The sequence below is a fragment of the Sphaerodactylus townsendi genome, linkage group LG04, assembly GCF_021028975.2.
Source record: "Sphaerodactylus townsendi isolate TG3544 linkage group LG04, MPM_Stown_v2.3, whole genome shotgun sequence".
In the NCBI taxonomy this organism is placed as follows: domain Eukaryota; kingdom Metazoa; phylum Chordata; class Lepidosauria; order Squamata; family Sphaerodactylidae; genus Sphaerodactylus; species Sphaerodactylus townsendi.
In genome coordinates, this window is record NC_059428.1 from 105680503 (window position 1) to 105706526 (window position 26024).

A 26024-nucleotide genomic window follows, 5' to 3' on the forward strand; every position below is an offset into this window, starting at 1 on the left:
TTTTATTCTCACTGCAGTGCTGTGAGGTAAAATAGATTGGGAGGGAGCTTAAAGTTATCCAGTAAGCTTCATGGCTGGGTGTCTCCTGCTTGTGGCCTTACCTGCTAACACTACCCTTAAACAAAAAGTACATGAAATTAAAAACAAATTCATGTAATTCATTAGAAAATATCTCATTGGTGGTCATTTTGCAGAAGATAGTTATTCGTAAGTCTTCAAGGCAAAACAATCAATCATTGACAGCCCAATCCAGACGGTGTAGGAAGCTGAGGACAGCACTGCTGACACACTCCTCATAGCCATCTACAGATGGCTTTCTGGAGGCACAAGAAGGGAGAAAACAGCGAAACTCTTCAATTAGGGCCAGTGGACTTACACCACAACTGGCTGCAAACCCCAGGTGGGAACAAACTGATGTCAGCTCCTCCCATAGGAATGCCCCAGCTCCCCCTCCCTCCCACACACACCGGTGTCCATTTTGGATGCCAGCACAGCCCCACTATGCCTGAGACTTCCAGCTTTTTGTGGTGGTGGGGTTAAAGGGTCACCTGTATATTGAGCCCACCACCAGTGCATTTGCCCCTTGTGCCAGCAGCGTGGGCACCCACACCAGCGCAAGGCTGCACCAGCTCCACTAATAGGTTTGCCCCCCTCCTGGATTGGGCTGTTCAAATGAGGGCTAGTACATATAGCCTCAAAGATGATGAAAAAGATGCAAACCAGAGACCATAGCAGGACATTCAAATGAACTGTGGCCAGCAGTGGAATGACTTCATATTATTACCTTTAAGTTTCTACAGCACTGTTGTGTATGTATGTGATATAAATGTGTTACGGCCTTAACAGGGGCAAGGGTTTTATTAAAGGGATTCTCCACCAGCTGCTAAAAGTATAACAGCACACATAGGATTTTATAAGTAGCACAGGGGAATGAGCTCTCACGTTGGCAGCGAGAGGGGCCAGGAGGAGATCTTTTAGACTGTATAATACAGGGAAGGAATTCTGGCAATGGATATTCCACAGAGAAGCAAGAGTCCAAATTGAGTTTAAAATATTTATATAAATTTGGTTCAAAAATACACACAAAATAAGACACAAGAGCACATACATTCAAGTTCCTGGTATATAAAAAAGGTTTTAAAGATAGATTGGATGATAGAAATGGAGGGGGGTTTTCAGGGTAATACGTTACCTAAATTCAGCTGAAGAAGATCTTGTAGAAGGCAAGAATTCAAATGACCAGCATCTGAATCCAGGCGAAGGACGATATCGTGTCTCAAACTGACCAGACCAAGGAAGGTACAGGCTAGTAAGAGCACATGTGTTGGGGTGAACTAAACTTTTATACCCTTTTGCCCAGGTAGGGGCGGGAACAAGTGAGTTTTAAGTTTCATTTTTCTAAATTCTCTGGAACTTCCCATGCTGGGCTTGGGGGTGCTGAGGTAATTAGTCAGCTCGTCTACTGCTAAACCCGGGACAATGGGGCCAAAATTGCTTTGTTAAGCTAAACGAGGAAATGCTGAAAGACTTCCATGCAGATTAACTCTTGAGAGTCACTGCCCAGGATATTCAGATTTAGCTGAGACATTTAGATCAGGATAAGGTGAGTGGTTTAGGAGTCATAACAAAGGTAGAGGAGATGCAGGAAGCAACCCTTTGTTGCTAGAAGAGATAGTGAAATTCAGCAACTGATGCTAAAGTGGCTTTCCGTATTCTTTGTTTTAACAGTATCTTTGCAAGGTGTGGTAATCAAGATCATGCCCACAAACAAAATGAGACCTCCAGGTTATGCTGGAGTAACTCATTATCTTAACTCAGCTTTTGTTAAAGTAGTTTTGACCTTTTGGCTGTGGTCTGCCTTCAGCTTGGACACTCTGCTAACCACACAAAAATATGAGAGGTGGCTTCTGCCTATGTAGTTTAACAGGAAAATATTATGAAATAATATATATATATTATAGGATTGGTCAGAGGGCTTACAAATGCTAGCTACATACCATTTCTTGTGACAGAATGAAAACACATTTTACAGTGCAGTTCTGAACTGGATTTGATTTATTTATTTCACCAATGAGCACTTATTGAGCAGCGAAAGGAATGTGTGGACAAACATCACACTGATATTATGCTTGTCTGTGGGGACATTTGAGCCTCCTGATATGGAGCAATCAGAAAAGATTTTAGCAGCCCATCATTACCACTGTATTAATCTTTCAAATAAAAATGTCTCTCCACTGAAAAGTGAAACTTCCTGGCATAAATGCCTTCATAATTTGTTGATCATAATTCCTCTTTGCACTGTTCTCCCACACCCTTCCTGAACAATAGAAGGAACGTACTTGTGTTATCTTTACCATGGGACTTCTATCTTCAGCAGTGTATGTGTATCAGCAAAAAGCAGATGTTTTGCTTTGCTCATCGCTGCTTGGATAGTTCCCAACTGATAAATGGCTTTTAAAAATAAAGTTTAAATGTTACTTGCCAAGTTTACATCAGAATGAGCATACTTAATCCTAATTTGTAAAAACTGTTTATACAAAAAAGCCCCTCATACACACAACTTTGAATGCTTTTGTTGATTCTCTGTTTTTTCTTCTCCTAATTCCAGTTGTGTAATCAACCACCTCTGCTGAATCGTTGTGATATATTTGAATTCCCTTCATTTAAAAACCTGTGTTACATCTACATATAGTTAGCTGTTTGATTCTCCCTTGCCAGATACAGATAACCAGTTACAACAACATACTGTATTGCTATCTAACAACCTCATCCCCCCGCCCCACATATCAGCTTCTAGAAATATACTGCCTTTTAGAAGGTTAGATTGCTTGGCCAGGATCAAATCCCCACTCTGCCATGATGGAAACTTACTGGGTGATCTTGGGCTAATCACACCCACTCAGCCTTGACCCTGGCAAGTATTTGGATGGGAGACCTCGAAGAAGAAGAAGAAGAAGAAGAAGAAGAAGAAGAAGAAGAAGAAGAAGAAGAAGAAGAAGAAGAAGAAGAAGAAGAAGAAGAAGAAGAAGAAGAAGAGGAGGAGGAGGAGGAGTTTGGATTTATATCCCCCTTTCTCTCTTGTAGGAGACTCAAAGGGGCTTACAATCTCCTTGCCCTTCCCCCCTCACAACAAACACCCTGTGAGGTAGGTGGGGCTGAGAGAGCTCCGAAAAGTTGTGACTAGCCCAAGTCTGCTTCAAGGTGCTTGAGTTGTTGCTCTGCAAACATAAGGACAACAAACTCAAGAACTTTATTACATATAAATAGGTCCATGTATCTATTTTTCTCCACTGATTACCACACGTAATCCATTTCTAATCAGATCTAAGACTTACTTCCTCATTCTCACTTCATCTAACACTATAATTTTTAATATGACCTCAAAAATGATAAGAGGATTTCTGTACTTCAGACATTGTTCCTGTGGAGGGATTGCAAAGACACAGAAATTATGTAAGATAGGCCAAGAAAAGATCAGAGAACTGAAACTGAAATCAGATTCCCCCTTCTCCCAATTTTTGATATTGCAATTATCAGAGCAAAGCAAGGCTGAGATACTTTTGTTGCCTGGAAAATCCAAATGTTGCCCTTCTTTTTAATATAAAAATGGATTAAATAGCTGTAAATTGTCATCCTGTAATAATAAATACAGTCTGAGTAGACTGAGTAGACTTGGTGGCAGAATCTGCTGGTTATTTGATTCACTGAAGAATATACTTTAATTTTCATTCTTACATTCACAATCACTGACTCTTAGACTACCATTCATATTACAGCTGTTTAGGGATTTGGAGGATATCTAAATGAAAAACAATGCCATAAAATCTTTGGAAAATGAGATCTAATCAAATGGATTTCACATTCTAATGTGTGCTAATCTCAGAGCACCTTGTTAGTGGAATTATTTTACTGTTGTATTGATGCTCCTGTGTTCATTTGGCAATAAGGACATTAACTGCTATGACAGCTTAATTATTCCTAAGGAACCTTATTTTCATACCTTTTTCAAATTTAATTTTATCATCCCAGAACATTATGCTCAATTACTGGAAAGACTTTTTGAAGTTTTATTGCAACTTTTTTTTATTAGTGTAAAGAGTTCCATCTCTCAAAGCCCAGTTGAACCACTGATCATTACAGAATCATTTCATGACTATCTTCTTGCATTTTGAATGTTTTAATTGGAAAGACACTATTTGAAATGGAAAAAAAATAATGTACGGGTTGAAACCTAGCATAGATATTTTCATCTTCTCCTCATATGTTTCCCCTACAGGCGTTCAAGCCTGGAGATTGGAAGTTGCCATATTATTTTTGATAAGATTTTTCTAACATATATATTTTTTATTTTGTGAATTATAAAGTAACACACACATTCTTAAAGTAAGAAAAAAATCAGAGATTAAATAAATGCAAAATAGTTCTAATTTAATAAGGTCCAAGTAAACAGTCAAATTATTATCTGCAGTCTACCTCTGGGCAAACAAAAGAGTTGAACATATTTGTCCTAAATTGATATAGGCCATGTTACTAAGTTTGTCCGTTTCTGCAATGTTTGATGCTTTTTAAAGCCATTCTTGGATTGTTAGAGTGGCAAATTCTTCCAGTTCCTAACACTACTCTGGTTGCTGCTAAAATATTTTATAGAAAATGGACAATTACTTTGAAATTAATTCAATATTAGTAATGAGTCTAGCAGTATTTTAACAGGTATCAATATTCCATTTTCCTTCAGCCACTTAAACTAGTTTTCCCATTTCTTTTCTGATCAAATGCCATCCTGACATAAATTGAATAATCAGGTGGGAAGTCTTTTTCCAAAAAGAAATCAGTGAACACATGATTTACTGTCTTTGCAAATACTAACTGGCAGTCTGGCTGATTCCGCATGGGCCAAAAACAGTGGTGTGAAAACAGTGTGAAAACAGTGTAAAAGGGTTTGAAACGGTGTAAAAGGGTTTACACCGTTTTCACACCGTTTTCACACCGCTGTTTTTGGCCCATGCGGAATCAGCCTCTGATTCAAACATTGCAGTTTCGGAAATGGCATTTGAAGTCCAGCCTGACAGGTCTCCAATGAGTTCTTCCCCACCTATAAGGAAATCTTTCTTGTCATGGGGCCATTAAGAGTCACCAAAGGCTTCTACACAGAGGTCTTCTAATATATGACATAAACTAAGCAAGCATTATTTGAAAACAAATTATCCCATGGGCCCAGAAGCATGTGCTCACAAGTGGCCTCTCTTGGCAGACCTGGATGGGACAGGTGCTGAATATGGGGGATCTGCTTCAGATCCATTATTCCCAAACCTCACTGGAAGGAAGCTAGTTTACCTTCCACTAAGCACTTGTACAAATGTAAAAATATACCTTTTTATTGTATGCTTTTGTTTTGCATTACTTTTGCTTGTGATTTTATTAAATTGGTTTCTTCCCTGCCACAATTATTAAATGGGTTTCTTCCCTACACTTTTTATACCATTATTATGCCACTGATACAAAACAGCAAAATAATGTTAACAGTAAGAATTCTGTTGGGGGAACAGTTGGGACAATGACAATGGTTTCATCATGTGTGGAAAACTAAACATGAAAAACTAAATTCTCATCAAAAATGTATGTTCACCCTTCCTTGTCACACAAGAAACACTGGATGTTTTAGAAAAGCTAGTGAAATCTATCGCTCAGTATGGTATTCGGGGTACAACATTTATTTCTTAATCACTGCCTGGTCAGTTGCATAAGTATAAATATTGTTTTTAATTCATGTAAGATAATGAATAATCAGTAACCTCACAAAAAAAGTCACTTTACTCAGGTGTTTTTGTGCACCATTACGATTTTCCCCATTTAATAAGCTTTACATAAATAACTTGGACATGATCATTACTGCACATAAAAGCATGCCTCAAATAGGATCTTAAAGTAGGTTGCCCTGTCAGGTTAACTGGAAATTTGAAATAATGGCCCAATATTGTAAGCAGAAAATGCCCCCATTAACACATATCATAGCTCTTTAAAAGGATTAGACAATCAATGCTTCTCAAATAAATCTTCTGTAGCCAGCTCAATTGAATATGTCAGAAATCTGTGAGTCAGCCTGTAAGGATTACTTGTGAAATGTGCAAAGAATATGAACATATTCCAGTAACTACCACACATCGTGAACATGAGGGCCATATTTAGCAGCTGAGTGCCAATCATTATCCAGGAATGGCCATGGGGAAACCTTAACAACATCTGGAGTTGTTATGAAATTCATAGTAAAAGCTATGTCATTTGATTGCTTTCTTCCCAAAGACAGATTAAATGCCCCTGCAGAAGACACCTGCAGCATGAGATACAGCGCATTTAAGGTCTTCCTCCTTTTAAATTCTGGATTACTGAATATTAAAAAAGAGAGAATTCAGAACTTTTCAGAACCAGCCCTCTGATAAAATGAAGCACAAATATGGTAAAAAAACACGAAGCTTTAGTGGAAATGGAAACAACCATATGCCCAATTTAGATAATGTTTGGACCTTATGTAATGAAATTTGAAAATTGTATAGATTGCTAGGAGTTTGCTTTAGTAACCATACTTTAGACAAAGTTAGCTCCTGTTGAAGAAGTCCTAATTTCAACAGTATTGAAATGTTGAAGATTCTTTAGATATAATTTGCTTTAGGCTTCAGAAAATACCCTTCACATCAATGGGACTTACTTGTGATTCTGGTGTATTAATTCTCTACTCTACCGTGAGGAATAATGTGATAAATTGAGAAGATTCTGTACGATAGGGACATCTTCTATGTCACATATTTTGTGAAAAAATCTAGAGCAGTGGGACTCGTGTATGTAAATATAACAGATTCCTTCAAGTCTGAATTTCAGGTGCTTTGTATTTGTATATAGCACTTATTTGATTGTATATCTCACAGGAAACTTTTGTGTGTGTTAGTTAGGTAAGAATAGATGGTACTGGAAATATAGTCATTTTGCACTGTCATGGAGTGGTATGCATTTAAAGATGGTAATGGCCTTCATGGCCCTGTTCAATGTGACCTCTTCCAGGCATATTGTCAACATGATCCTATAGATGTGCAATTGGACCTGGGGCTAATGCATGCACAGCTTCTCTATTTTTCTGTCCCCTCTCCATTAAATACTAACATTAGCACCTGAAAGGAGTCTCTTTCCTTTTGGCTTGAAAAAACTATTGTATGCTTTATATGTTGAACGGTCATTCTCTGTGGTTTTCATAAGAATTGATTTTTGTCTTTCTTATCATCAGTTTCAATATATTACCAGGAGAATAAAATTCATGTAATTAGCTGTTCACACTGTTTCTTTGGGATGCTAATAGAAGTTTGCTGTTAATACTTATTCATAATATGAGTCCAATGTCAAATTTGAGTAGCTAAGGTTTAAATTGTTGACTAAGCATAAAATTGACAAAAACCTATTTTATCTGGGGGCTTGTTTTTTTAAGAAATGAGGATTCTTTTGGAACAGTTGAGAGCTCACATAGGCCCCTTCTGCACACGCAAAATAATGCGTTTTCAAACCACTTTCACAACTGTTTGCAAGTGGATTTTGCTATTCCGCACAGCTTCAAAGAGCACTGAAAGCAGTTTGAAAGTGCATTATTCTGCGTGTGCGGAATGAGCCTAAGTTAAACAAACTGGGCATTTAGGTCTTTGTTCTATCTGGATGGATGGATGGATGGATGGATGGATGGATGGAAGGAAGGAAGGAAGGAAGGAAGGAAGGAAGGAAGGAAGGAAGGAAGGAAGGAAGGAAGGAAGGAAGGAAGGAAGGAAGGAAGGAAGGAAGGAAGGAAGGAAGGGTGGGTCAGATATTTCAAAATTCTGGAGAAAAGGGAAGCAGTACAAAATGAAATATGTTTCAATTCTTCCTATCAATACAAAAAAGAAGAATGAGGAAAGGAACAAGAAGAAAATGAAATAGAAATGGTTGTAAGAGAATTATTTAATGGGGCAGATAGGAAACATAGGATGTAAAAGGTTACAAAGAAGAAAATAATGATAATGAATAAGAAATAAGAAAGTGGAGCAGGAGACAAGGGGGCCAAAAAACAGCATCAAGTAATGGGGTGGTGTGGTGACATTTTTGTGTGTGAGAGGGTCAAATGGCAGCTGGTCAAAAAGATGCTCAATAATGGAGAGAAGGCAGAGAGGTGAGAGAGGCTACTACTGGACAAAAGGGCTGGGAGAAAGGGCTGGCATGGAGAAATAGATGGAAAAGAAGAATAAATGGGGCAGTCAAGGATTTTCTAAATTTTACTTAATCAGCCTTCTCCATGCTGCTGACTGATGCTTTACCATTGTCATCATGATATATTTCTCAAGTATGGCCCCCAGTTGTAGGTATCTAAATTTACGGATTGATGTCACACTGACAGAAATAAGATTTTTAAACAAAGTTGCAGAAAAAATGTAAAACTTTAAAATCTGCCCATGACCTGAGTTTGATCCCGTCAGAAGTCGATTTAAGGTAGCTGGCTCAATGTTTACTCAGCCTTCCATCTTCCAAGGTCGGTAAAATGGGTACCTGGCTTGCTGGAGGTAAAGTGTAGATGACTGGGGTTGGCAATAGCAAACCACCCTGTAAACAAAGTCTGCCTAGTAAACATCATGATAAGGGACTGCCTTTGCCTTTACCTGTTTCAGTTGTGGGAGTAAGTCTTAGCTCACAGGTAAAACTTCAGTGTGAGTAGGGATCTGCCCATGGAAGACTATGCAAGTGGCATTTTCATGCAACCCAGCTGGGCTTATTACAGAGGCTCTTGGTCACACTGAAGGTTCTATATGCACATGAGGAAGTGGACATGCTACACAGCATGTAAAACTTACTGAAGTTCCAGCATACATTCTAAGACCGTGGTGGCGAACCTTTGGCACTCCAGATGTTATGGACTACAATTCCCATCAGCCCCAATTGGCCATGCTGGAAGGGGCTGATGGGAATTGTAGTCCATAACATCTGGAGTGCCAAAGGTTCGCCACCACTGTTCTAAGAGATTCAGCTAACTAATAATTTATTTCCCAGTTCATAAACAGAACCAACCTCTACAAAATAACCCACAACAGTTATGATGAACAAAATAGGAATATTTCCGGTTTAGACTAGTATACAGTTTACCTTAAAGAAAACCAACCATGGGGCTAAAGGTTTGTCAATATGTCTTTTCTTTTCTTTTCTATCCTTTCTTTTTTGAAAGAAAAACTAGAAAGGGGTAATCTAGATAGACTAGCCTTGGCTTTATTGAAAACTGATGAGAAATTTTTCAACCGAAACATTTGCCTCTGTGTTTATTATTTCTTTGTGCAAAATGGGTTGCACTATCTCTTCAGTGGTATAGATACGTCTCACTGCAGGAGGGCTGAGAGGAATAATACACTGGCTTGAAAAATAAGACAAATAGTTGTGTAAATCTCATTAGAAATAATGCATCCATTAATGAGATAATCCTAATCTTTCCCATTCCTGGGCTGTCTTTGTTTAATTAACCTCATTATGGAATATATCTTTGAAATAAGGTAATAACTGCTCAAGATTAAACAATTCCAATTCACTTGCTTAAGGTATTCAAGCAAAAAGCAAGCATAAACAACATTTGGTATTAGCATGAACTAAGCTACTTATTGAGGCTTTAATTTTTTAAAAACGTTTGATATGTATGTCCTTTTTTACTTCAGCGAGAAAAGCAGAAATACACAGAATAACATCAACAACAAAAACACCCCATAGCAGCAACAAAAATACAACCTTAAACCTTATTTCAGAAAATGAGCAGAAAGCATTTTAAGTGTATGTGTCCATGTTGGTGAATAAATGGGTAAGTTCAGTACAGATTTTTGTAATAATAGAGAGAGCATAAAATGAAGATATCTTTTAATTTAAAAGTATTTGATTTGTTGTCACTTGCTGTAGTGAGAGAGGGTGGGATATAAATCTAGCAAATAAATAAGTGGTGATGGGTTTCCCTAGCATTGTTATAGGCATTTATTTTTCTGAAATGTATTTATTTCAGATATAAACACTTGATTCCAATTGTTCTCTTTTAGAAGAATTGTGTATTTATCTCTTTTACATAATGCATACTTTGGCTTTCTGCTTGCATAAGGACCACAAAGGGAGCTGACAAATTTAAAACATGCATACATAATTTCTCTTTCATTTCACTTAGGCTCATTCCGCACATGCAGAATAATGCACTTTCAAGCTGCTTTCAGGGCTCTTTGAAGCTGTGCGGAATGGCAAAAACAGTTGTGAAAGCAGCTTGAAAGTGCATTATTTTGCGTGTGTGGAATGAGCCTTAGATTTCTCTGTTGCCTCTCTATGCGCCCTTTTGTGACTTCAGCCTTTACAGGGCTTTTTTCAGTGCTTCATACCACAGAGTTCTATAGCTGGAGTTTTAGGGTGGTTTGGGAAGATGTTGCCAACCTCTCAGCATCTGCAGAACTAAATTTTGAGATGTTGTATATTCTCCTCCCCTGTCCTTCCTCTATTTGAATGTCACTTTTAATCAAATTAAAATTGATTCAAAACAGACCACATTTTTTTTTAAATATGGAGAAAGAAACAAATTGTTTGACTTCAGGGAGACACTGTATAAAAAGGAATTAAGGAAATTTCTCTTAAGGAGGCACGATTCAGCTGGGAGCTATTTTAGACTAAGAAGTGCTTAATAGTGGGTAGAAGGGACCCAGAGAAGTACATGAACTGGCCAATGGTAAGACTGGAGCGTCCATGATCCAAGCAAGTCAGTAAAGTGTGAGTTTGAACCTACAAGGGCTACTCAACCAGCCAATATGTTGAACACTGTCTCTGTGAAGACCCAGAACCACTCAAGTGCTAAATTATAGAAGAGATCCTATAAAGTGTTTGATTTGCTGGTTAAGTAGGCTTTGCTAGCAAAGAAAGTTCATTTGGGTGCTGTGTGGTTTCCAGGCTGTATGGCTGTGTTCTAGTAGCATTCTCTCCTGACGTTTCGCCTGCATCTGTGGCTGGCATCTTCAGATGATCCTCTGAAGATGCCAGCCACAGATGCAGGCGAAACGTCAGGAGAGAATGCTGCTAGAACACGGCCTTACAGCCCGGAAACCACACAGCACCCAAGTGATTCCGGCCGTGAAAGCCTTCGACAATACAAAGAAAGTTCAGTTTTCAAACATCTGTTTTGAGAACACTGGGCCAGATCCAGCCAGCTTTTCTGAATTGAAAATAGATGGAAGAGTTGCTAATCACCCAAAGAGGCTATGCTGGAGATCAGCATTGGGTTCTGAGATGTGTGTGTATGTTTGAAGTGTCATCAAGTCACAAATGGCTTATGGCAACTGAACAGGTTTTTTGAGGCAAGAGACTAATAGAGGTGGTTTGCCATTGCCTTCCTCTGCATAACAATCCTGGTAATCTTTGGTGGTCTCCCATCCAAGTACTAAGCTGGACCAACTCTGCTTAACTTCTGAAATTTTAACAAGTTCAGGCCAGCCTGGGCCATCTAGGTCGGGGTGGGTCTTGAGATGCTCAAGGGAAAAGTGGGCACATAAATAGCTGAAATAATCATGAAACCTGCATGGACAGAAGTCAAGTGGGACTGGAGCTGCAGTAAGGAGGAGAATCATAAACAGTTGGATGGACACCTCATGGTTTATAGGTTTGGGGCAGCCCAGCACTCAACCTGCATAAAAGGGCCTGTCTGCCTCACAGATGGGACAATGGATCTCTCCTCACTCTGTTCCTCTTGATTAGATATTATCATTTTGTTCCTTCCTTGCTGTGTCAGTAATCAAGTTAGAATTTGTTCCCATATATCAATGACTGATATCTAGAGTGTTTCCTCTCCCACAGGGCTCACAGTCCCCTTACCATAATATTGTACTTTGCTTCACGAACTGTCATCTCCTTTGACTTTCAATAATCATTCAAACTGAGCAGCAGTCCCTTCACACCAGTAAGAAGATGAACCAGGATAATATTCCTACTACAAAATAATTTGCAAAGTGCCCTGGCAAGCATGTTAATTTTAGTGAGCTGGTGGTGCTCACTACTATTGACTGAGATGACTTGTTGATATTGACTGTCAAAGAAAGTGTAATTGACAGTTCCCCCCCCCCCAAAAAAAAAAGAGAGAGAGAATATTATGCCAAATTGTGGGTGTCAATGGGAGGTGTGATCAATGAGGGAAGCAGGCAAAAACTGAAAGACTGGTGTGTCACAAATCAGAGATAATAGAAGAGATGCTGGTTGGATACACAAATATTATTTTAAGCTGCCTTGGGCACAATTTTATTAGCTTTAGAGGTTGGCTGCTGAGCCCAGTGAAATGTTTCACTTTTAATTAAATTTTTCTCATATTATATAATTTTTTTTCATGTCCTCTAAGTATGCAGATAGTTGAAACTTTCCAACTTTGGGGGGCAATTTAGTTTATAGATTGATCCCAATTAGGTTGCTTCTGATATAGTGTACCATTTTCTTGTTTCTTTTTAAAATTAAACTACACAACACAATTGTGAACTGCTGAGTTAACGGCCATAATATAAGTATATTACGTTCTTTTTTCCGCAACCAACAGAAATAAACCCCCAATACTGTGCTATTCATTATCCCCATGGTAATTTTAGATGGGAATTTCAGTGGCCTCTTCTTATAACTGCAGCAGAGCACTTCTTGGGTCTCTTTGGTAAATTTTAACAGATAACACCAAGAGATTTTCTCCATGACAAACAAATAAAAACACTGGAATTTACTGCATTATGTAGAATGCCATCTGAATCCATATGGAATTCCTAACAGAATAAACCAGAAGGGACTTCCCCCACTATTTCTGCTTTCCTTACCCTGAAAGCTGCCAGGCCCAATTAATGTACTCTCAAAGGCCAAAAAGGCCTGGAATGGGCCCTGCCCCCTCCCCTTGCTTTTCACTGACAGAAACCACAGCTTGAAGATTGGCTATAGTGATTGGTTGCCTAGCCACTACAGAGGGTTTTAGTTTCTTAAAGGTACACATGCTGCTTCTATTATTTTGGAGAGCTTTAACCACCATTTTTGTTATGATTTCAATTTTTTAAAAAAAACTTGGTGCTTTCATTGGGTTTGCATCATTCGTTGCTCAAATCTCCAGTTGAGAATTAGAAATATTGAGAATTGGATAGATTGCTTGCTTGAAGATAGCTGCTTTCATAGATTAGGACCACATCATGAACACTTATTTCTAAGATTGGTCTGTATTCTAACATTCCTGGAAGCAAAGTTTGAAGCCTTTGTTCAATCAAAGGAAACTTCCTTTAAATTCAGTGGCTCTTCCCCTGATGGATGAACCTGTCAAGTTGGAGAAATTTCCTTCAACTGCTTATCTACAATGCCTTGGAGTATCATTGCGTCTCCTTGTAGATTTGATCAGGTCTAGGGATCAGGTAGGATTACTACTAGGGGTATGCAAAGAGATTTCTGGAGCATATGCTTGAGTCTTGAGAAATGTGGGTTATATATGATTTTGATACATTATCTTTAATTACTGTTGCCCCAGACCTTGAGATTGGGTGTCCATTGAAAATAATCATGTCTGCAGTGTGCATGCTCAGTCATTTCAGGGTCCAGTAAAGTGGAGTCTCTTTGCTGCATGTGCTTGAAATCTGGAAGGTCTTGATAAAAGGGGAAGGACTGCTTTCTGTGCTAGTTTGATGCTGTAATCTTTAATGTCTGGTGTCCCAAACCTTCAAATTGTCTGTCAAGAAGTATGATCTTGAAAATCCAGAAATGAAAACTACATGAATTTCTAAGATGAACCCAACATGAAGCAATCACAGTAAAAAATCCCCTCTCTAGTCAGATCTGAAACTTTAGTGGGTTTTTTTCTCAGCACCCAGTCCTAGTTGCCACTTTTTTCCTTTTTAAAACAACCTTGCATCTGAACCGACTTGAGCACAGAATATGTGGTCCAGGGTTGGAGCTCCAAGTGGATCCTGGATTGTATCAGCATAGGGGAAGCCAGCAGTTTGCAGTGTGGGGGAGACAAGCATGAAAGCTATATTCATTTAGTATAGCTTTCAAAGTTGCTAAAGGAGAAGAGCCTCACTTTGTTATTTGCTGTTCCTCCTTATATCCTCCTTATATCTGCTTGGGTGGCAACCATGTTTTCAAGCAACAGCAGTACAGATACTAATGGGGACTCAAAGCAGCTTGCAGTATCATCCCTTTCTCCTCTTTTTACTCTATGAGGTTTCTTAGGCTAAGAGTCTGCTACTGGCCCGATGTGACATAAACAGTTGCTTAAGGTAAGAGAAGACAAAGTTACGAGACAGTACCCCAAACAGGTAGGCTGGGCAGGAGAAAAGTAGGCAGCAAACACTTGGAACCAAGTGAAGATTGATCAGAGCAGCATAACATGGCAGAAGTAGCAGGAACCAATGGTTGCCTGCAAGCTGTTCACAAGAGGTGCTTCATTAACTGAATTCTGCTGAAGGGAAGACAAAGTAATACGCATGAAATACATGGAACTGCATGCCGGTGTGGTATAGTCATTAAGACCAGACTATGATCTGGAGAACCAGATTTGATTCTCCACTCCTCCTCATGAGCAGCAGACTCTTATCGGGTGAACTGGATTTGCTTCCCTGCTGCTACACATGAAGCTTGCTGGGTGAACTTGGGTTAATCACAGTTTTTCAGAATTCTATCAGCCCCACCTACCTCACAAGGTGTCTGTTGTGGGGAGACAAAGCGGAAGGAGTTTGTCAGTCACCTTGAGTCTCCTCACAGGAGAAAAAGGCAAGGTATAAATCCAAACTCTTCTTCTTCTTCTCTTCTTACACTAAATCAAACCATTGGTCTATCAAGGTCAGTATTGTCTACTGGCAGCTGTTCTTCAGGGTCTCAGGCACAGGTATTTCACATCACCTGGTCTTTCAACTGGAAATGCTAGGGTCTGAATCTGGGACTGCCTGCATGCCGAGCAGCTGCTGAGCCACATTTTCTGGGCCTGTATTTGTTTCTCCTGTTGGGGGCCCAGTCATCACCAAAGTATTGTTGAAGGATGGAATTAGCTGGGTGTTGCTTGTTTTCCGAGCTGTGGGCCATGATCTGACAGTTTTTGCTCCTAATGTTTCACCCACCTCTATGGCTGGCATCTTCAGAGGCATGTGTTACCTAGCTTAACAGTATGAATATTTTCTCTAAGTAGCAATGGGGAAAATAACTCAGCTTGGCAGTGCGAGAGACAGGCTAGGTGGAATCTTTTAGACAACTATACCAGAATTGGCTTTAGAAACGTTCTACAGAGAATGCAAAAGAGACCAAATTGTAGTTTAAATATTTTTATCTAAATTTTGTTTGCAAGCAATCATACAGTGAAATGTTAAGGCACATACACACAGTTCCTAAATCTATAAACAAAGAGGAAAAGATAGGTTTTGGATGATAGAATAGGAGGGGAAGCGGGGACCATACTTTACCTAAATTCAGCTGAAGAAGATCTAGGAGAAGGCAAGGATTTCTATGCCAGCACAGAAACCCAATGCGAAGGACAATATCGTGTCTCACACCAACGTGACCAAGAGAGGTTCAGGCTAGTATTGAACACTGAGGCTCTGGTACGCAGTATTTTTATACCCCTTTGTGCAGGTAAGGCGGGAAATTCAAACTTAGGTTTTGTTTCTTTGCAACTGCTTGGAGTTTCGTTGCTGGACTTGTGGCTCTATCTATTGTCTCTACTTCCCGGGACAATGGGGTCAATTGGTCCTAGATTATATCAGTGATTCCTTGAATGGTTTATGCAGAGGTACTTCCTAAAATCTCTGCCTAAAGTATTCAAATTTGGCTGAGGCTTGAGTGAATCAGGAAGGGATCTTGTTGTTAGGGAGATCATATCTAGAGGTTGAGGAAATGCATGGAAGAAGCAATTGTTTGAGGAAATGGTTTCTCAAAAGCACATCAGATATAATGTCTAGTACCAGGGAGTTCTCTGGGATCCATTGTATCACAATAACTTAGCGGGGTGTGGTAATCAAGATATGCCCATGGTCAATGAGGCTTCCAGATTCTATTGCCTGGAGTAACTCATGCATTGATTTAATTTTGCAAACAGACCTTTTGCCTTTGGCCTGTTTTTAGATGGACACTCTACTACCTACACATACAAACATGAAAACTGGCATTTTGTAGCACACAGTGTAAGGAATAATATTAAAATCCAATATTTCATAACACAGGGTATAAAGGGCAGGGCTACACATGTTACTTGTCTTTAAAGATGCCAATCATAGATGCAGGCAAAATGTTAGGAGCAAAAACTGTTAAATCACAGCCACACAGCCTGGAAAAACTACAGCACCCAATCTTCACCAATCTGGGGGGCAAATGTAAGAGAGTACCAGCAGCTAAGATTAAAATTTTGTGCCTCTGTCTTGAAAAACAGGCCCAAGACCCTCTCAAAGATAACCCATTGACACAATGTTGAGCTATGTCAGAGCTAAAAATCATAGAGAAATTTTTTTCCCCAGCATAAAGAAACTATTCGGAAATCTTTGTGGGGCTATGGGGGCAGATTTTTGAGGTAGAGACACTAAATTTGTAGCATAGTTGCTGGTGGCTTTCCTTACAAGAACCTCCAAGTTTGATGAAGATTGGGTCAGGGAATCCCATTTTACGGGCTCTCATTTTTCTCCATTGGAAACTATGGAGAATAGATGGGGCACCCTCTTTGGGCGGGCATAAAATTGGACTGCCAGACTCAAACTTTACCAACCTTGGTGGTTATTCTAAGGAGAGACACCTATAGCTACACTGCAAATTTTGTGCCTCTGCCTCAAAAAATCGTCCCCTGGAACCCACAAAAGTTTCCCATAGATCTCAATGTTTTTGGATATTCTGGAAGAAAACCTGAAAAATCAATACCAATATGTGAATTCAACTTTTTTCAGATTTTCAGGCTTTATCCTTTCAAAACCGTGTGAGTTGGGTTAGATTAAGAGAAAAGGGCATATACAACTATTCATGGAATTTCCAAAATAAGAGTTTCCACAGTATAATATATGAGTCCCTAAATTTTGTTCCTGGTGTCACATTTCACTTTCTCATTTTCTGGAGAAAAATGGGGATCTGTAGTGGGGGAGGGGAATTGGAAGAAGTCACTGCCTCCTCTTCCAAAAACCAAAGTACCATCAAGTCTTCAGAAATGTATGGTTTAGATACTAATGGCTAAGGCTACCCAGTATCTTCATTGAAGAGTAGATTTTGAACTCAGGCATTTCTGACCCTAGCCTACCTCTTTAACCATAACATCACATCATTATTCTAGTCACTTCCTGAAGAAGTATTCATCAATAATGTTTGATTGATGCCATTGGCAGCATCACTTCTTCAAATAAAAAAATGCAATGCCCACTCTGCTCATCTCATTTTCATTGCATTCCTCTGAAATTATCTGTCCCCTCACGCGCAGTTTGGAACTCTCTGTATTACTTCAGACCAAGAAGACAGACTAAGGAATTTTATCTTCTCATATTGCAACATGACCTTTTGTGTCAATAAGTTTGCCAATATGGAATGGATTAATAAAATTTTAGTGGCATAAAGAGCAGTGGTCCATAAATCATGCCCCTAGAGAAGATCATGAAAAGTAGCTACGCACAAGGCACTTATTTGGTATATGTAGAAATAATTCAGTTATCTGAACACTCAAAGCAAACACAATTGATTACTATTATTTGTTCATTCTTCAAACAGCTAAGAATCTAGTGCTGTTTCATTTTCAGATAAAAAGATTTTAGACATTTTATTGTGGGCTAACCCCTAGGGTATAGGTTTCAAACTCGTGGCCCTCCAGATGTTATGGACTACAGTTCCCATCATCCCCTGCCAGCATCATGCTGGCGGGATGATGGGAACTGTAGTCCATAACATCTGGAGGGCTGTGAGTTTGACACCTTTGCCCTAGGGAGTGAGGAGCCCTCAGAGGAATAGCTGGGCCAGGAGAGTTCACTCCAGCCAGAGCCCCAACAGAGGTCAGTTCAGAACAGCTAGAGCCCCTGCAGGATGGTCATGAACAGCAGGCTAGCCAGAGAGTCCAAAGTGCCTGAAGAAGCAGCCGGTTCACCCAGTCACGGAGGTGCAATTAGCTCACCAGAGCCTGCTCCTCATATAGACAGCAATGCAGGGAAGTGTTGCAAGCAAAAAGACAAAGTGTGAAATTGCTGGTACCTTCTTCAGCAGGGAGAATCTGATTCCTCACAGGATGAGGAATCTGGAGCTAGAATCTATGTTAGAAGCGAGACCCTATAACACAGGAGTTTGAGAGACACACTAGCCTGGGTTCAACTGGGTGACTTCATCACTGCATTGCTTCTACTCACCATGTTGAACTCTATGGACTCTGGCCCCTGGACCAGACCCCTTGGACTCTGAACTTGTGTGTTGGATTCTTGACTTGTTCTGACCTTGGAATTTTTGACTTGGCTTCTCAGTTTGCAGACTTTGTTGCTGACTCCCAGCTTGCTTAGGCTTAACAAATTATTTCTTTCCAGGCAAGGCTACATGCTGTAACCTGATACCTCTGTCAGGCAGTCTAGTTTAGGGCCCCTTTTTTTCTTTAACTCTTCCTGTAACTTATTACTTAATTTTATGACACGGAAAGGGGTCAGTAAATTCTGAAAATATAAGGGAAAATCAATTTGTTAATCAATCTTTTTCAAGTAACTCTTCTTGAAGGAGGCCTTCTACAGTTTGTGATCCAGCAAGCCCAAGGCATCTTCTTGAACATGAGTTTGGTCTTCTAGACACTTGAGAAAATGCTGGCTGAAGCAGGTAGTGAATCAGAAAAGTTATTGAGCTCCCAATGGACTGTAATACAAAACTGGTTGAGGTGGATATCAATGAATGATTTAAAGTAACACAAGCTGTTGTTTTAGATTGAGTCAGACTGTTATCTATCAAGGTCAGCATTGTCTGCAGTGAGCAGCAGTGGCATCTCTGGTCTCTGGTAGAAGGAAATCTTTCACCTGATCCTTTTAACTACTGATACCTGGAACTGAACCTAGGACATACTCCACTGAGCCATTAAAAATTACTTCACCTACTGTTACTTTAAAAAACGAATATAAACATAGGATAGGAAACAGAAATTCACGTTCTGATAGGGGGGTTGCCTGTACTACAGACACTCATTCTTGTGAGGGGAACGGAAAGGCTTGATGTGAGAATGCCAACTGCACTACGATTTCCCCCCTCTAATTTAAATCCAAGCCTAATTTGTTGTCACAACATCTTAGGAGTGGTTGGACAAATAAAGGTAATGAATTCAGGGTGTTCAAAAGCCAAAGGCTAAACCAGGATTTATTGCTGGTATGTGCTTTATTGAGCTCCTGAACTCGATCAGGTCTTTTCCCCCTGTGTTCCCCCACCCCAGCCAAGGTTTCTATTCTTTAGAACAATCTAATGAGGAAAAAAAATTAAAAGAAGCAGATCTCAACTCAAAGTGAGGATTTGTGTGCATTTGGCCATTGCAAAGCGAAGCTATCAGCAGCTATACTTTATTTCAGTGGATTTAATATTTTCTGTCTGAGCAGAGAGCAAGCATGTTGTTTCACCCATAATGCTGATTTTGATGTAATCTGGAATAGCCTCTTTTTATTATTAATATTGTACTAAACCTCAGGAAATGATGCCATAGGCCACATATTAGTGCCAAAATACAAATGAAGTTAGTTGGTTTTATTAAGATCATACAAGGTCTTTGACCTCCTCTTTACAGTGCACAAATACTGTGACAGCTGTTTTACAGACGTGGATTCTATTAGATCCAAACCTGCTTCCCTTGTATGTTAGAGACTTTTCATTTTAACAGGACAAAAACTGAGTTGCAAAACCATAGCTTCGGGTAGCAGATTTCTATTTAAATGTGTTAGCACTGACCAGTGAAGTTAAGTATGTAGGAATTATCCACCATGCTCCCCATTCCAGTAACTTGCCAACAAAATCTTTTGACATTTTCCCTCAGGCTTACCAGTTATGTTCTAGTAACAATGTGGAATCTATCAAGCAGGAGTCTAAGGTGGATCTACCAGACCCCAAATTGATCACTTTATTATAGTGGAAACTGTTGGGGTTTTTGCCCACAAAAAATGGAGTGGGGAAAAGGCACTTAGGGAGACAAGTTTCACAAGATCTCTTCCTATGTATGTCTGCGTGTGCTATTTTTCTTCTTGTTAACAGCTGCTTTTATCCCAAATCAGCAGCTTTGTCACCATTAGAACAACAACAGTGGTCTCTTGCTAAATCAACAGTGGTCTGCCAAGCCAGATAAAAATCCATGACTCAAGTCACAAAGCTAGATCCCTTTCAATGGCAGAGGCATAGCTGGACCAAACTGTGCCTGGTGCACATACTATATTTTCCACACACACACCGTAGCGCCCCCCCCCCCCCCCCCGCGGCACTTCCCCTTCCCCCTTCCCATGCTTACCTTAGTTCCTTTCCTTTTTGAGAACTTTTTCAGGCTGCAAAAGGCCTGTTCTCAGTAAAAACGACCTGATGGGAACTATACTTCCAAGGAGACTTTGTGAGCCTGGGACCCGTGCCATAGGTTCGCCACCACTGCCTTATCGGATTTTTTAAAAAAACTAGTACACCCAGGCGACAGACACAGAAAAGCTACTCCAAATATACTCCACACAGCATATGAACCCAAACGTGCAGTATTTATACATGCCAATCCTTAAAGCGAGTAAGTGCTACAGATATACATAACAATAAGAAATCAAACAACCAAATAACATACATGAGTACCAGCCCATTGGCAAGGATTGAAATGCAAAATAGCATCCCAAATCTTGTACAAAAGTCTCAGTGTAGGTTTGGCTGAACAACTAGCATTTAGGGAGTAAAATCTCAGGTAACTGTCACAACACAACCAATTCCAGGTACATACAGTCTCACTATGATGGTTTAAAGATGTTCTCATGTATAGTAAACAAGCAGGCAGTTCCCAAAGAACACATACCGTGTTTCCCCGAATATAAGACAGTGTCTTATACTAATTTTTGCTCCCAAAGATGCGCTATGTCTTATTTTCAGGGGATGTCTTATTTTTCTGTGTTCTGTTCATTGGGCATGCTTCCAAACAAAAACTTTGCTATGTCTTACTTTTGGGGGATGCCTTATATTTCGCATTTCAGCAAAACCTCTACTATGTCTTATTTTTAGGGGATGTCTTATATTCGGGGAAACAGGGTAGATGGGAAACTCTGGACACACATATGGTTGCCTCAGACCATTAGTCCATTGAAGTCAGTATTATTTATTCAGATTGGCAACAGCTCTTTAGGGTCTCATCACCTACTATCTGATCCTTATCTGGAAATGCTGGGGATTGAACCTGGGATTTTCTGCATGCCAAGCCAATCCACTACCATTGAGCCACAATCCCTCCCTTCCTATCTCCGTCTTGACTGTCCAGTACTAGTGGTTTACATCATTCAGACCCAATATTCCCACAGTATCACACTGAAATTCCCCATTTTCCTTACCTGGCAAATCAGCTCTGCCTCTACAAAATGGTAGAATTACTTATAGCTCACATCAATAGCAATGTTTTGCTTGGTAATTTTGCCTTGTAAATTGGAGCAGCCCAGTTGCCGTTTGCCATTTCCTCTGAGAGTATTGGGGAAATATGTGCAGATCTGTGATATGCAAACTGCTACTGAAATCCATATGAGATACAGTAAGCATTTCTGTAATTGCTATTCCTAGGAGAACAGAAATTTGGACCAGTCTTGTTTCCTGTATCTTGAACAGTTTTATACTTGACACAAACACTTATGTGTTGCCAGGTGAAATTATTAAAATCCTCTGAATAATGCATAAATGTTTGTGAACAAATTACAAGCTCGGGAGGTTGTATTATGTGAAGAGATGCATTTCAAACCTTTCCAGCTCAAAAACTCTTTGATTACCAGATTGCTTGACTGATACAATATGCATGTGCTTAGGATGAGTAATTGGTTTCTGCACATGAAGTAATGACCATTCTGTTTACTCCTATCGAGCTCCTTCCATCTGGATTTCAGTGTGCATTACAGATGCTAGTCACCCAGTTGTCACAATCCTTCTGTGATTCAGATGGCCTAATGTAATATTTTTTTTCATCACTGGCATGAAGGCCTATCAAAGCACATACAAAGTGGGACTCCTGTAACTTTATTTCCCTGTGGGAACTAGCATACTAAAGGGCCACTTCTAGAAGATAACATATAACAGTTGCTTTGGGCAACATTTTCAAGAGCAAGTGTCAATTTTCTACCTCCCCATCTGCCATTTCAGGAAAAAGAAATGAACTTCTCTCTGTGATACACCTCTGAAGATGCCAGCCACAGATGCCGGCAAAATGTTAGGAACGCGATCTACCAGACCCCGACCACACAACCTGGAAAACCCACAACAACCAGCTGAATCCGGACGTGAAAGCTTTCGACAATAAAATGAACTCCAGTTGTTTTTTCACTTAAGGTGTGAAAATATCTAAGGCTGGTACTGGACAATATCATCACGAGCCGAATCCCTGAGGCTTATTTTTCCCCCCAAGTACAGGTCTTACTACAAGACAACCTCATTTATCTTCATGATTTGTTGCCTTCATCCTCAAAGTTCACAAAAACTTAATGGCCACCTTTTTTTTAACTAAATCTCCAAGTATGAGCTTTGCCTACTGTTATTGTATTGCAAAGGAAATTATAGGCTTAGATCCTTTGACACTCTTTGATTCAATCTTCATTTAACAGAGAATTTATTCAATGGAGGATTTTTTCTGGTGAAGAAAGGCTTTCTCTAACAGAGAAAAAGTATTTCTTTTTTGCAGGAAATTTTCCTCTGTTGAAGAAAAATGGTGGAAGGGTGCCATAGGATCCAAGCCATAATTGCTAATAGCAATGGATGGCTTCTCTCCTCAAACTATTGAGAAAAAACTTTTCTAAAAAGAGTGTCACAAAAATAAGATAAACCAAATAAAGGAAGTTCTAACTTAAAATAAAAATTTAAATTTAATGGACTCCAATCTCTGATGGTGTATGAGGGTCTATGAGCAGCAGTGGCATAGGAGGTTAAGAGCTCGTGTATCTAATCTGAAGGAACCGGGTTTGATTCCCAGCTCTGCCGCCTGAGCTGTGGAGGCTTATCTGGGGAATTCAGATTAGCCTGTGCACTCCCACACACGCCAGCTGGGTGACCTTGGGCTAGTCACAGCTTCCCAGAGCTCTCTCAGCCCCACCCACCTCACAGGGTGTTTGTTGTGAGGGGGGAAGGGCAAGGAGATTGTCAGCCCCTTTGAGTCTCCTGCAGGAGAGAAAGGGGGGATATAAATCCAAAACTCTTCTCTCTTCTCTTCTATCCTTGATTTAGTCAGTATCTACGTGATCTGATTGACTGGATATGTAGTCTTAAATATACTTACTGGGACCTGCTGCTGAAATCAATATGTTTAGGATCAGTAGCTCCAAAGCCAACACATATTCAAATATGGTTTTGTAGAGACAAGGAGGGAAATGGTACCTAATTCAAATTGAATACATTTAAAAATCAAATATTGCTCAAGAAGTTATAAGTGATTACTCAGTAAAAGCACAAAAGAGGATCGAAAGGATTTTTATTTTCATAGAAAAACTACAGTTCTTGGCAGAGGTAATATAAACGAGATTCGGTGTGGTGAAGGAAGACTGATTTTAAGTAGATTGCAAAATTGATATCTTAATGCATAAAGCAGACAAAGGGCAGTGACATGTGGAGTGACAAGAAGGGAATGAATTTCATAACAGCTATGGAAATATCTCGTATGGAATAGAGCAGCCATCTTAATTATGAAATGTTTATCTTGAACTTGCATCCTATCGGAAGGTTATACTTCTCAGACTGCTCTTTGTATAGTGAAAACATTCTTGTTCCATTGTGTAGCGTTTGCTTTTGAACTCCTACTTGTTAGCTGACTAGACAGCTCAGTAAATGTTCCAAGAGACACTAATTGTCATGCAGCCCAGTCCTGTGCATGTTAATCAGAAATTTATCCATACCTTTTGGAGTCACAGATGCTGCTGTGTCAGCCACTCTGTTCTGCTGTGGCATGAGAGGCTATTGGCAGCACTGCAACTGGGGCTAGCTAATGGAAAACTAGACAGGGTGCCTTAAAATGGCCTTTGCTTTGCTGATGCAGGTGTAACCTTAGCTTGCGGGCTCTGTGGGGCCAAACTTGGAATGAATCTCGCAAAACAATTTAAAACAAGTTTTCTTTTCTTTTCTTTTTTTTTACTTTTAATATATATTAACATAGAACTTAATAATACAACAAACCATGTTCTTAGTCAAGTCTAACCATTAATTTTCCCTTTTTTCACAGCTTGCCAATCCTCAAGGCCATCTCTTGTAGGTGGCTCAGGAAGTCTCTAGGTCAGGGGTAGGGAACCTGCGGCTCTCCAGATGTTCAGGAACTACAATTCCCATCAGCCCCTACCAGCATGGCCAATTGGCCATGCTGACAGAGGCTGATGGGAATTATAGTTCCTGAACATCTGGAGAGCCGCAGGTTCCCTACCCCTGCTCTAGGTGAACTCTTAGTGCACTGGCCTTGAAAGATGAAGGTCCCAAGAGAATGTCCACCAAATAAACACAGCCCTTATATAAGGTGTTAAGACCCTATAATTAAATTTCAAGTTTCCAGCCAGGCAGCCTTGCTTGCTTCATGTGATTATTGGGTGGTGATATGAATAGGCATGATATTGTGACTGGCTAGGACATAACTAGGAATGGCACAAAAAGTGCAGGTTGCACATCTAGTATTATCATCCTCAAAACCTTTAATGGCATATCAAAATGTTTACAACACATAAGTGGAGTCCGCACAGGCCAAAAACAGCCCCCTAGAATGGTAAAAACACCATTCCAGGGGTGTTGTTCACACGGCTGCCACCTCCACAATGAGGCAGCGCCGTGCTTCCAACCCCCCAGGGCAGAAATGTTGTTTTGGGAAACAATGTTTCCCTGCCTGCACCATGGGAACAGCACAGTGTTGGAGGTGCTGCTTTTCAGCGCTTCCATTCCCCCCCACATTTACCTTCTGTTCCTGCAGAGGTCCGCAGGGATGGGGAGCCATGCCCACTCTGCCTTTCGACCCCTGGGGAATGGAAAGCATGGAAAACATGGAGGAAAATGGAGGCACCTTTATGTGGAGGCGCCCACACGGGCCATGGCCACTCTGGGGCCACTTGTACCTCAGCGTCATATATGCCAGTGGGGTTCCACTGTAGGGGCCCATGCGGAATCTGTCATAGACTGCTAGATAAAATTTTACAAAAGATTCTCAGCTAAATTTCATTTAAATTATAACATTGATCAATAATTCAATCGGAACTTGATTAAATTATGTAAAGTTGAGAGCTGATGTTAATTGATGAACCTTCTGGGGCTGCAATGGATGAAAAACTATCATAGCAAACTGTAATGAAAGGCCAACAACCAGCTAAAGAACTGGCAACTGTGATATCAAACGTAATAGTAATAGTAATAGTAATAAAGCTTTATTACTACCAAACAAAGCAACACAAAACATTGTGCAAGCTTCCGAGCTTACCTGAACTCCACATCAGGATAGACGCTGCAAAATTTTTAAAGATTACTTAATCCCATCTTGGTGGGATAACTTTAATAGATTTGTGGAATTACTTATTGTTTGTATAAATATGGGATAATTTTAATTGTTAGCCTCCCTGAATCTGGCCCTCTGCTGGGAAAGGGTGGAACATTACATCTAATAAAATAAAATAAAAAAATTAGGGGGTGGAAAAAAAAGATTTTTAAGTTCATGTTCTTTAGACCAAGGTTCTTGCTAGCATTATTTGTGATTATGCCAAACATGCTTGTCCTTTTGAATTTCTAGTGGTGTTAGATTACAATATTTGTATCCTGGGAAAATGAAGTAAATAATGGAGAGTCATCTCATGGGGAAAATAAAGGCTAGTAAAGTCTAAATGTCTCTCAAA